A 12,387-nucleotide genomic window follows, 5' to 3' on the forward strand; every position below is an offset into this window, starting at 1 on the left:
CGTGCGCGCGGGCGGATTGAGTCATCACGCCGCCCCGCCTCCTTGCCAACGCTTTCCTCCCCGCCCCTCCCCGCCAGCTCCCAAGTGCGCAGGCGCAGCCTCGGCGCGCCCCCCCCCCCGTTTCCGCCTCTGCGCAGGCGCCGTGCCCCTCCCACGGCGGTTGGCCATATAGAGGCTGGGGGGTGGGGGGGAGGTCAAGCGTAGCCTCTTCTCCTTTACCAAGATGGCGGCTCGTCCCTGTTTCGCCACAGTTCCTACCTTATGAGCTTGATTTCCTTACACTGATAAGAGAGGAACAGGTAATGTAACACTTTGCCTTGTGGATAACTAGAATGAGGGGAAGAGAGTTTCTTTAGATGGAGCTTAATGACCAGGGAGGAGGAGAGAGGCGGACGGGGGGAGGGCAGGTGGCAGTAAGAGTTCGGAACGACCACGGGGAGGGGGGACATTTCGCATCTGAGTCTCTCCTCCAGGAAGATGGCGGCAGCACCGAGCAGGGAATGCCGGAGCTGGGCCGGGGAGGGACGGCGAGCGGCCCGGCGGGGCTGCTCTATCCCCAGGCCGCCGTCGTCTCGGTGGTCGGGCCCTCGTCTCCATTGGCTGCCGCGGGTCACGTGGGCCTGCGGCTCCTACGCGGACCATAGAGTTGGGCTCCAGTCCCCGGGGACGTGGCCTTTTTGAGCCCAGGGCTGGGGCCGGCTCCTGACGGGAGGGAACGTGGGTGGGCGGCCCCCGTCTTTCGCTAGGTGAGGCCTGGGGGCTTCTCCAAGCCCACTGCGGCTGCGCGGCTCGGGGCGGGAGGGCCACGTGCCCGGCGGGGGCCGGCCGTGTCTGGCCGGTTTGCCCCGGCTCCCGCGACCTGCAGGCCCGGCACCTGGCCGGGAGGCTGGGCGCGAATGCCTCGACTGTCAGTAAACACGACTCTGGAGTTTCCACTAGGCGCCCGCGCGGTGCGGGGAGCCGGAAGGTGCTTGTGCCCGAAGGGCGTCCTGACGAGGCGTCTTTGGAAAGTGAAGAGCTCAGGGCCGGGCGTCCCCTCCCGGTCCACCCAGGGGACGGGAAGGGCAGCCCCTGCGTGGCGTCCTGGCGCCACGTAAAGCCGGTGGAAAGCCGGCCTCTGTGTCTTACTAAGCACCGTCCGACGGAATGTAGATGAGTCCTAGCGGAATCCTCAGGAACAGGGTGGTTTACCCTTGAGGTCCTCGGTTCGTGTCCTCGGCTGCCCTCAGGATCGCCTGCACCCGCGGCGGTGTCCGCAGCAGGACACGACGGGACGGGCGCTTCCTCTGCAGGTGGTTTCTGAGGCCCTGTTATGACGGGGTGCGTCACAGTTAGGATTTTGTCTGAGGCAGCAGGTAGTGCTCTTCTGCAGAACAAGCTCCATGTGGGTTTCTGGGAACAACCTGGGCTAATGAGACGTTGGACGAAGTCTAGTGCTCAAGGTGGTGTTTGATGCCTCTGAGCACGAAGCACCCCAACGCTAAGCTCAAGAAGTACGGTTTATATTAGAGTCCTAAAGTAGTTGAGAAGGTATTTGGTTCAGAATGACTTCCGTTGTTTGAACTCCCAGTTCTCCGGATCTGAGACATCAACCACCCGCTTATCACGAGAGTTTTAGGTTTGGAGAAAACTGAGCGTACCCCGTCAAGTCCTGAAGGACATTTGAAAGCCATTGGAAACACTGAAGATGAAACTTGCATGTAACTGCTGTTAGTTCCACTCTGTGTCACGCCCTTTCGGGGCTTGCTGCTGCTGCTAAGTCGCTTCAGTCGTGTCCGACTCTGTGCGACCCCATAGACGGCAGCCCACCAGGCTCCGCCATCCCTGGGATTCTCCAGGCAAGAACACTGGAGTGGGTTGCCATTTCCTTCTCCCTTTCGGGGCTTATCTCCTCTCTAATCAGGCTGAGGTCACCTCAATGAAGGAAAGCGCTCCTAAGATGTCGCTGGCCCTCATTCCTGGGCACTCGAGACCCCGCTGGATCCATGTCACAGCGTGCCCTCCAAGGGGCCAGGCTGACCTCTCAGTGTCTTGATGGGAGAATTTCTTCTTGAATCATCAAGTATTTTGTTTCTCCTTGGGTTTTGTTGTTTGGGGTTTCTGGTGGTCTGACTTTCACCTCATGACTACTTAAAGGGTAGAAAATATTTTAAGAAGACTTACTGGAAATGGCACTGTGCCATACTCTTAAGGTTTCTGAGGATGCGTAGGTAAGGAGGACATAGACATTTTGTTTTTTTCTTTTCCTCAGGCAGTTTGCGGTCTAATAGGGGAGATTGCCTTGTAAAGGAGTAGGTTCCAGTGTTCTAAGTGCAGCAATGCAAGTATGTACAAGGTATGGAATAGGAAAGGGGCTTCCCTGCTGGCTCAGACAGTAAAGAATCTGCCTGCAATGCAGGAGAGCCGGGTTCTATCCCTGGGTCAGGAAGATCCCCTGGAGGAAGGCATGGCAACCCACTCCAGTATTCTTGCCTGGAGAATTCCATGGACAGTGCAGTCCATATAGGGTCATAAAGAGTTGGACACAACGGAGCAACAAGCACTTTCACTTTTGTGGAGTAGGAAAAGGGGGCAGGGATTGCCTGTTGGAAAATCTTCACAAAGAACCTTGTCCTGAAACTGGGGTTTAGAAGATGAATAGGAGTTTTTCCAGGTGGACTATGCTAGAAGGGATTAGCTTATGCAAAGGGGACAAGCAACTGGTATTAGAGGTGGCATACTCTCAAGAGGTTGAGAATTTGGTATACTGCTGGTTTTAACACTCTGACTTGGTGTCACAGGGTTGGTGAACACTCTGACTTGGACAGGATTTCAGCTGATTAGTGTCCACCAAGATGACCTGGTGATGTTTAGTTACAAGCGGATCACATAGATTCACTGTTAGCGACCGAGAACCCTTTATAGCCCTTATATATTTGGTGTGGCCCATTCAGCACACATTCATCTCACAGGGCTAACGATCAGAGAAAGGTTCTTCCTCTTCCTATGAAGAAATAACCTGGCTCCTGGAAGAAGCAGAGCACACAGCTCAAGTCCAGTTGCTGACTTGGTAGCAAAAAGTCCAAGGTACATGTTGTACAACTTTTTGATTAAGTATAGAAAGAACCTTAATGTATCTTTTCTCTTGAATTATAAAAGTGCCACAACATCGAACATTTGAAGACCAAGAAAAGAACTAAACTTTTATGTATATGCCATTTAAAAACTTGATTATATAAGTTGTTTCGATTTCTTTTTACCTTTTTGTATTTTAATATCAGAGATATTTTAGGTATGATACTTCTTGTCAGCTGCCGTGTACCAGGCGAGGTAACGTTCCTTGATAGCACTGGACGAGCCAGACTCGTCTGGGCATACTGTCGTGTTAGTCGTCTTGTTGATGCCTGCTGCTAGTTTGACAGTAACGCACTGGCCTTTCATGCTCTCCCTTAATGCTGTTTATTGGCACTCATGGTGTTTAAAGTTAAAAATTAATTTTACTTCAAACCAGGATTATATCTTCATGCACCTTTTAAAAGATCAAATAAACCTGGAAAGACTTGAAAGAAAGAAAAACTATCATTTTTGTTCCTCTGGTCACGTGTCCTCCCTGCAGAACACCTGTCTTTTCATTGTTTTAATTTACTTTTATTTGGAGGATAATTGCTTTACAGTGTTGTTGGTTTCTGCCGTACAATAGCAGCAGCGTGAGTCAGTCATAAGTGAGTATACCTGTAACCCCTGCCTCTTGAGCCTGCCTCCCCTGCCCTCATGCACCCCTCCAGGTTGTCACAAAGCACAGGGTTGAGCTCCCTGTGTCACACAGCAACTTCCCACGAGCTATTTTTGTTGTTCAGTCGCACGTCCATCTCTTAGCGAACTTCATGGACTGCAGCACGCCCGGCTTCCCTGTCCTTCACCATCTCCCGGAGCTTCCTCAAACTCATGTCCATGGAATCGGTGATGCCATCCAACCATCTCATCCTCTGTCGTCCCCTTCTCCTCCTACCTACAATCCTTCCTGGCATCAGGGTCTTTTCTAATGAGTCGGCTCTTCACATCAGGTGGCCAAAGTATTGGAACTTCAGCTTTAGCATCAGTCCTTTCCGTAAATATTCAGGTTTCTTTTCTTTAGGATTGACTTGTTTGATCTCCTTGCAGTCCAATGGACTCTCAAGAGTCTTCTCCAACACCACAGTTCCAAAGCATCAATTCATCAGCTTTCTTTATGGTCCAACTCTTACATCCATACATGACTAATGGAAAAACCATAGCTTTGACTATACGGACGTCTGTTGGCAAATTAATGTTGACAAACTAGCTGTCTAACATATAGTGTATATCTCAGCGCTCCTCTCTGCCCTGCCCACTCCTCCCCACCCCCAGTGCCCACAAGCCTATTCTCTACCTCTGTGTGTCTGTTCCTGCCCTGCAAATAGGCTCATTAGAACCGTTTTCCTAGATTCTATATATGTGTGTGTAAATATAAAATATATGTTTTTGTCTTTCTGACTTGATGTTACTGTGTATAACAGGCTCTAGATTCATCTACCTCATTTCACCTGCCTCATATTCCAGGACATCTGTCTTTGATGCCATCTCATATCCGTGCCTGACTTGCTCGCTCGCTCCTCTTCCCTCCCTGTCCCACACATCGTCTTCACTTGACAGGAGATGCAGCATTTCTTGTTCCCACTCACCCCTCTGCCTTTGCTGCACAAATGCCCACAGGAGGTGCGCCTTTAATTTGCTTGTTGGCCATTAGTATTTGTGACTGCTGGTATGCTGTTAGCAGCTGTGCCAGATGGTGTGATGGGACTTCTGGAGTTTTTGTTTTCCCTAAAGTTCATATGAGTGGTTTTGGTTGTTTTCTTAGTTTTCTATGTATTTGCTGCTAAAATTCAATCCCTAGTTCACCAGTTGTCTAAATCTTCTTCAAGAGACTCCATCTGTGATCTGATCAGGCTCTGTTGGCCCAGGCCTCCTACCTTCTGGAACCTCACTGCAGGCCTCACTGCTTTGGGTTTCCTGGAACCCCTGTCTTTCTCATTCTTGATTTTTTTCCCCCCTTTCATTTTGATGGAGCACTTCCTCAAGGAATTGCCTGGCAAACAAAATTTTGAGAGCCTGGATATCTGCAGTGCACTGTTCAGCCCTTGTACTCAAGGGAGAGGTTGAACATCGGTTCCCCCATTTTCCGTTTCTCAGTGTTATCCTTGACATGTCAGCAGTTCTGATTCTTGAGCCTTTATGTCTGACTGTGTTTTCTTCTTCGAGGCTCGCAGGATTTTGTGTGAAATGCAAAATACCCAGTGCAGTGATATCCCTTGGAGTCTGTTTTCATCCAATGTCTTGCCGGCCCTTTGGGCTCCTTTATTTTGGAAACTTCTGATCTTCGGTGCGGGGTGTTTTTCTTGATGTATTTGATTTCTTTCCGTTCTCTCTCCTCTTTCTAGAATTCAACTATTGGACCTTCTGGATTGGCAGTGTGATTTCTTTAGGCTTCCCACTTCTTTCTGGAAACATTCTTGTAGCCCTCCTGTTGAGCTCTTCTCGCTTTATTTCTTAACGCTTCTCTCCATCTTTCTGTGTCTCATAGCCCCTCCTGTGTTTGCTTCCTGGATGTACTCTCTCCTCTGATCTCTCTGAGGACGTTGGAGAGTTTTCCCTGAAGTCGCCGCTTGCTTCTGGTTGCTTTTTGTGCTGGGGTTCTGGCTTTCAGGGGCTCAGAGCCTTTTCCAGGCTCTCCAGTGAAGTTTGCTTGCCTGCTTACATGTTAGAGGGACGCTGGCCTCGTGGTTGGCTGGGCCCTGCCCACTGTGACTCTCGCTGTGGAGGTGCCTCGCTGGGCCATTCTGTACAGCACCCTTTTGGCTTCTTTGGGTCTCTTTGGATTCTCCAGAAGAATGCCTCCCAGACTCTTGCCTGGCTTCCTGTCTTTGAGGGGCCTCCAGTGAGAGGAGAAGGCCAGGACCTTAGCAGTGGCTGTGCAGGAACTACGTTCCGCTGCCTGCAGAGTGGCTTACCGACACTCTGCTGGTACTGGCGTCCCCAGGGCAGGACTTCAGGTTCTCTTTTCCAGAGGTGGAAAAAACCACTGCCTTCGGCCAAGAGGCCTGACAGGCAAAACAAAACAAAAAACGGTCTTTTTTGATCGTGTTTTCTTACTACTTTTGTCTGGGCACACTTTAGCAACGTGATTTTAGCTTACAACCTGAGTTTTGTTTATATTCCTTATTCTTCTGTTTGCTCCATTGTTTGTAGCCCAGCTTGCATTTTACTTTGTCTTAAACGTGTGCTCAGGCACCCTGGTAGGAAGTGGATGGAGGTTGTGAATAGGTCAGTCTTCACAGTCAAGAAGTTCACGTGGCAAAGTGCAGAGCAAGAGTTCAGTTGCTCACGATTGAAGATGACGTTAAAATCGTATTTCCCCTACGGATGGGGAAAATAAACGTGGACATTTTAGTTGATGAGGGTGAGGGGTACAGGTACGCCCAGATGTCGTGGGGTGTTTCAGTAGCTCGGTTCAGTTCAGTCGCTCAGTTGTGTCTGACTCTTTGCGACCCCATGGACTGCAGCATGCCAGGCCTCCCTGTCCATCACCAACTCCCGGAGCTTGCTCAAACCCATGTTCATCGAGTCGGTGATGCCATCCAACCATTTCATCCTCTGTTGTCCCCTTCTCCTCCCTCCTTCAGTCTTTCCCAGCATCAGGGTCTTTTCCAGGGAGTCAGTTCTTCACATCAGGTGGCCAAAGTATTGGAGTTTCAGCTTCAGCATCAGTCCTTCCAATGAACACCCAGGGCTGATCTCCTTCAGAATGGACTGGTTGGATCTCCTTGCAGTCCAAGGGACTCTCCAGAGCCTTCTCCAACACCACAGTTCAAAAGCATCCATTCTTCAGTGTTCAGCCTTCTTTATGGTCCAACTCTCACATCCGTACATGACCACAGGGAAACCTCAGCCTTGACTGTAGGAACCTTTGTTGGCAAAGTGATGTCTCTGCTTTTTAACGTGCTGTCAGGTTTTTCAGTCGAAAGAGGAGCCTGGGGGTTGAAGCCCCTGGCAAGAGTGACTGAATTAAAAAAAAAAAAAGATTAACAAAATAAATAAAAAGAAATTAGAAAAAAGAAGACGGAAGCATGGCTGAGTTAAGGCCACGCCGTGTGCTCGGCCGGAGTCCTGCTGTCACCGCCAGCAAGGAGGCCCTGGTAACAGAAAATCCACCAGCTTGCTCTGCCAGGCTGGGTTAAGCGTTTCACGCGTGAGCGCCCGTCATGCTCGCAGTGACACCAGAGGCGGGTACTGGTTCCAGTCCCTGTGCAGGCCAGGGATGGTCACACCGCAGGGATTTGGGGTCTGCCTTGGTCTTCACTCTCAGAAGTTTGCACGCTTAAAGATTCACCCTTGACAACTTCCCTGGTGTCTCCTCTCAGGGTCTCCAGAGGTGATAGAGCGTTCAGGGCTGGGGCCAGCCAGGCCTCTGCAGCGAGGTAGCCGTTCTGCCTCGAAGGAGACACTGGGAAATTGTCCTGTGCCCTTTAGAGCTTTCATTATCATCGAGTCCATCATCAGGCATTTATTTTTCACAAAGTGCATACCCGTCAGTAGATTTTCTGGGAGGAAGTGAACAAATCAGGGTGCCCAGGGCTGAAGCCGCTGAGCGCACGGGGCCTGCGCCTGCAGTGACACGCAGTCCCGTCTGGTCAGCTCTCTCTCTGCTGGACTCGTCTTCCCACCACCCGTGGCTGCCGCCCGGCTCCACCACTCGTGGCTGCCCTGCAGCGTCACCTTAGGACCCCACAGGCTCCGGGGTGGCCTCCTCTTGGTTTTCCCCGCCCCCAGCCTCATCTGGGCTGCAGGAGAAGCCGCTGCTAGGCTTGTGTTCGTTGTGGCCCTGGCGGTGGCTGGGGCCTGTGTGCTCGGAGGGGACCTGATGGAGGACAGTGTGGCTTCTGTGCCGTGTCCGTGACTCATTTTGCTGAGCTGCAGGGCCTGCTGCAGCCGTGGCAGCTTTCTAGGCTTGCAGGCACCGCCGCCCCTGGTGGCGCTGGCATGGGCTCTGCCTGCACAGAAGGGTTCGGAGCAGCCTCCTCGGCCTTCTGTGTGGCAAGTCAGCTCACGCCCGGGCCGCTGGAGCCCGGGAAGCCAAGTGTCCTGCAGCCTGATTTCTGTGCTTCCCACCTTTATCTTTCTCTCCGTTTCTGGCGGCTGATTTGGGTGGGGCTGAGCGTGGGGACCAAGCTCCCGAGGTGGGGCAGTAGCCTCGGCCCAAATGGTCAGGGAGGGCCCTGTGTCTCAGCGGCGGCCGCTCTCTCGGCGGGCAGGGTGCACTGTCTACTCACCTCAGCTCAGCACCCCTGCTCACAGCTTCTGGACAGGACGGACTGGCCCAGGCTACTTCTGGTTTCTTTGTGGAGGGAGGAAACGACTTTGGTCAGAAGCTGTCTGCGTGCAGCGTTGGCTCTGCTGCATAAACCGGTGTGTGCCCTGGGGAAGTTCCGTTGCACAGACGCAGAGGTGCGCCCCTCCCACCCCCCGGGTACCGTGTGGCCTGGGCGGCTGGGGTTAGAGAAGGGGCCTGGGAGGGAGGGCTCTGCCCTGGCCCGCTGCGTCTGTCCTGCAGACCCTGGGCGTGTGCTCCTGGGGCGAGCAGACAGCTTGCAGGCACCTGGGGAGCACCGCCTGCCTGGCAACCTCCCCGCCCCTCGGGAGGCCCCCCGGGCCCCTGGAGAGCGCTGCTGTCAGGGTTGCCACAGCAGACGGCTTGGGGGAGATGGCCCAGCGCAGCACTTGCTGCCCCCAGAAGGGCCCGGCCCCTCAGCGCCAGGAGAGGCCAGAGCGGGAGAGCCAGCCGTGCAAGTGTAGAGTTAGAAACCAGTTTTGAAAAGGTGGTGTGCGTTGGCAGTTTCTGCTGCTCTTGAGACTCTGGTTGAGGTGAGTGATGTCTGAGAAGCGGTTCTGCCCCTCAGGGCTCCCTTCTTAGCAGACGGGGTGTGGGTTCTGATGCCTTGAGAACGCATCGTCCTTGCTTTAACTCTCTCTCTCTAAATTAAGGAAGAATAGAGGAGGATAAGGTGCTCTGCTCTTCCTGCCTTTTTGATGTGCTCTTCTGACAGTTAGGAGCCGTGCTTCCCTCGGTGGTGTCCTGTCGCTTATGAACAGGAGGCCGTGGACTTTGTTGGGACTGTAAACTCACTCTTCACCGCTGTCAGGTGGCGCCCTGAGCCTTGGACGTAAGGTGTGAGGTGATGCCAGTTTGGGGTGGACCCCCAGCTTTTGCTGGCCACTGTGAGCAAAATCAGTGCGTTACCCTAATCAGTTTTATTGTGTATGTGTTACTGCTTCCCTGGTGGCTCAGTGGTAGAGAATCTGCCTGCCAGTACAGAAGATGCAGGTTTGATCCATGGTCTGAGAAGATCCCCTGGAGAAGGAAATGGCAACCCACTCCAGTATTCTTGCCGGAAGAGCCCCTTGGACGGAGGAGCCTGGAGGGCTACAGGCCATGCGGTTGCAGAGAGTCAGACACAACTTAGTGACTCAACCGCAGCTATTCATTTCACTGTTACGTGGTAGCTTTCTCATTTCATTAGTACTTAGCTCATTTATAAATACTTTCAGATGGAATTGCTGAAGTATATTGGCAGTTTTGACTTTTTCTCCTGAGTATGAGATTAGTTAGGTGGTCCTGTCGCCCTGGCTTGAATCAGTGTGTGTGAGATCAACTTGAAGAATAGTTTTTTTCCTTTAGAAACAAGGCTTCTATTTTGACACGTTTGCTTTTGCTTGGAGCTGACTCTCCCGCCCCTGAGACCAAAGTTCTGTGTTGGCTTTGTCACCGCAGCAGTGAGCTCAGCAGAGCTGCCAGGCTGCCTGTGACCCACACTCAGCCTGGCAGTTGCTGCAGCGTCCAGGCCGGATCCCACTGCAGGCAGAGGGACCTCAGACTTGCTGCTGCTGGGGGCCGTCCCGTCATTTCACAGGTGCTGGAGGTGAGCGTCGTGTTCCCTTGCGATTGGTGCGCGCGGCTCTTTCTGAAAGATGGGGCAGAGGCGATAGGACGGTGCTACTGGGAGAGGCAGCCTTCTGTGGTCTTTGAAGGCACACTCGGCTCCCCGGCCCGGGAGACGCGTCGCTCCTGGAGCGGCGGGGCTTCAGGTGTGCCGCCTGCCGGCGCGCCGTGGGCTGGAGGGCCTGGGTGCGAGCCGCAGCCCTGACTCCTCTGGACGGCTCCACACTGTGTGTGCGTCGTGTGGGACTGGACCTCCGAGGGAGACGTGGCGTGAGAGGGCTTCCTGTCCAGTCTCACGTGCATAGTTACTAGGTTACTGTTATCAGTTAGTCTGTGGCTTCGCTAAAGGTGTATGGTTTTTGTTTCAGCCTATTAGGAACTTACTCATGTGCATTAGGAGGCTTCTTACAGGGTGCTTTTCATTCCAGTGTCTCTTTTCTTGTCTGCCCGTCTCCTCACCCCAGTCCTGCAGTGGTGGTGCCGTGTGTCTCCTCTCTTTTAGCCGCTGCTGATGGTGTGGGCGGCCTCCTAGCCCAGCCTGAATGTCGCCGCGCTCTCCCTGGGTGGTGTCCGCTTCATGCAGCGTGGCTGGCCCAGTACTGCCTGCTCAGTTCTGCTTCTTGGTCAGAGAGCAGCCTGTCGTGGCTGGCTCCGAGGGCGCATCCTTCCCGGACGTGGTGTCTGAAAAGCTCTGAGAGTGCCTCTGGACTCCGTCAGGCCTCCTGCCGCCTCTAGGGGCGTGCCCCGGGAGCCCCCGTGGGGACCCTGGCGCTGTCTGAGGTGTGCTGCTCAGCACCTGGACATGCACTGTGAGCAGCTTCCCTGGCGCGGTCTGATGGTTTAAAAGTCGGCTTTCGGGAGCTCTGAGCAGATAGCGTGTAACAGGCTCTAGCATTGTCACGGTGTATCACGTTCAGCTAGAAACGTTGTCAGGCGACATAGACTGTGGGTGAAAAGTGCGCTGATCTAAATAGTGAACTCCGTTGTCGTTCAGTCACTGTGGTGTCCGACTCTCTGCCACACCATGGACTGTAGCTCGCCGGGCTCCTCTGTCCTCCACTGTCTCCCGGACCTTGCTCAAACTCACGTCCATCGAGTCAGTGATGCCATCCAACCATCTCGACCTCTGTTGCCCCCTTCTCGTCCTGCCCTCAGTCTTTCCCAGCATCAAGGTCTTTTCCAGTGAGTCAGCTCTTCGCATCAGGTTGCCAAGGTATTGCAGTTTCAGCTTTAGCATCATTCCTTCCAAAGAAATCCCAGGGCTGATCTCCTTCAGAATGGACTGGTTGGATCTCCTTGCAGTCCAAGGGACTCTCAAGAGTCTCCTCCAGCACCCCAGTCTGAAAGCATCAATTGTTCGGCGCTCAGCCTTCTTTATGTGTCAACCCTCACATCCGTACATGACCACTGGAAAAACCACAGCCTTGCCTAGATGGACCTTTGTTGGTGGAGTGAACGCAGAGTTCACCAGATGTGATTAGAATTGGGTTTTGACTCTGAGTTGAATTGTCAGTGTCATGTGCAGCCCTGTCCTACATCAGTGTGTTTGTTTCCAAATTAAGCTGTTTATTTTTTCTAATCACAAAGGTAGTGCTATTCTCCATTTAGATATTTAAGAAAAAAAATTCTAGCACGTACTTTCCGAGCAGTTGCAGCCATGGTGCAGGGCAGATGTTTCTGCACCACCGGCAGGTGGCTGGGGCCGTGAAGCCCTGGCGGTGCCGGTGTGTGTCCTGCAGACGGGACACTCGGCGCAGCCGCCACCGTGCATCCTTAGCACCTGCAGGCCGGTTCGCATTGGCTCCGCCTTACCGTGGCTTTCCTGGCTGTGACGCTTAATGGTCACAAGCAGTGCTTTCGCTAGTGTCTCTGAGTGGGCTTGTGGGTTTTCTTTGGGTTAGATCAGGTTTCGCGCCTTCGGCTGGAATGGCACAGGTGTGCTGGGCCTTCTTGGCCTTGGGTCCCCCCGGGACACAGTTTCAGTTTGTCTGCTCTGGGATGGGTCACTTGAAGGTAGAGTCTGCACACTTGGCAGCTGTGAAGTCTTTGTGGTTAACGACTGTGTGGGGGGAGGTGGTTTTGAAACTAAGTATCTGTTGCTTCAGGTCTTCTCAGTCACTCTAGGCTAAGAGTTTCCCATTTTATTCAGCTGGTTGTCATTTTTTATTGTTATTTATTTTGGTGTTCCTATGGTCCTGGGTTTGGCCACTGGAAGCCCCTTAAGGCCCGTCCTGTGTCCTGGCTCGGGGGAGTCCCCACCGCTCGCGTGCAGCCCCTGCTGTATGGTCAGCCCTGCACGCCGTCACGTGGACCCGGTCCCCGCTTTGAAGGCAGCCTTCTGTGCTCTCCGTGCGCCCTCCTGAGGCTGCTCCGGAGCCCACTTCATGGGCGGTGAC

General features: G+C 53.3%; 1 protein-coding gene across 3 annotated transcripts in view; it reads left to right on the forward strand.

Moving 5' to 3' along the window:
* The window catches only part of HDLBP (high density lipoprotein binding protein), a 59,257-nt gene that overhangs the window by 685 nt on the left and 46,185 nt on the right, over positions 1–12,387 (forward strand). Inside the window, exons 1-2 of one of the 3 annotated variants that reach the window (XM_086374523.1) lie at positions 167–299; positions 2,952–3,066. The exons of 1 other annotated variant lie outside the window; for it this stretch is intronic. The gene's annotated coding sequence lies outside the window, so the exon portion shown is untranslated. Of the gene's footprint in view, positions 1–166; positions 300–2,951; positions 3,067–12,387 lie in introns of those variants that run through there. One more of the 3 variants, XM_086374507.1, reaches the window with a different exon arrangement.

This window comes from Bos grunniens, chromosome 3 (assembly GCF_055505025.1).
Source record: "Bos grunniens cultivar Pamir isolate PY7600 chromosome 3, Bosgru_T2T1.0, whole genome shotgun sequence".
NCBI classification, from domain to species: Eukaryota; Metazoa; Chordata; class Mammalia; order Artiodactyla; family Bovidae; genus Bos; species Bos grunniens.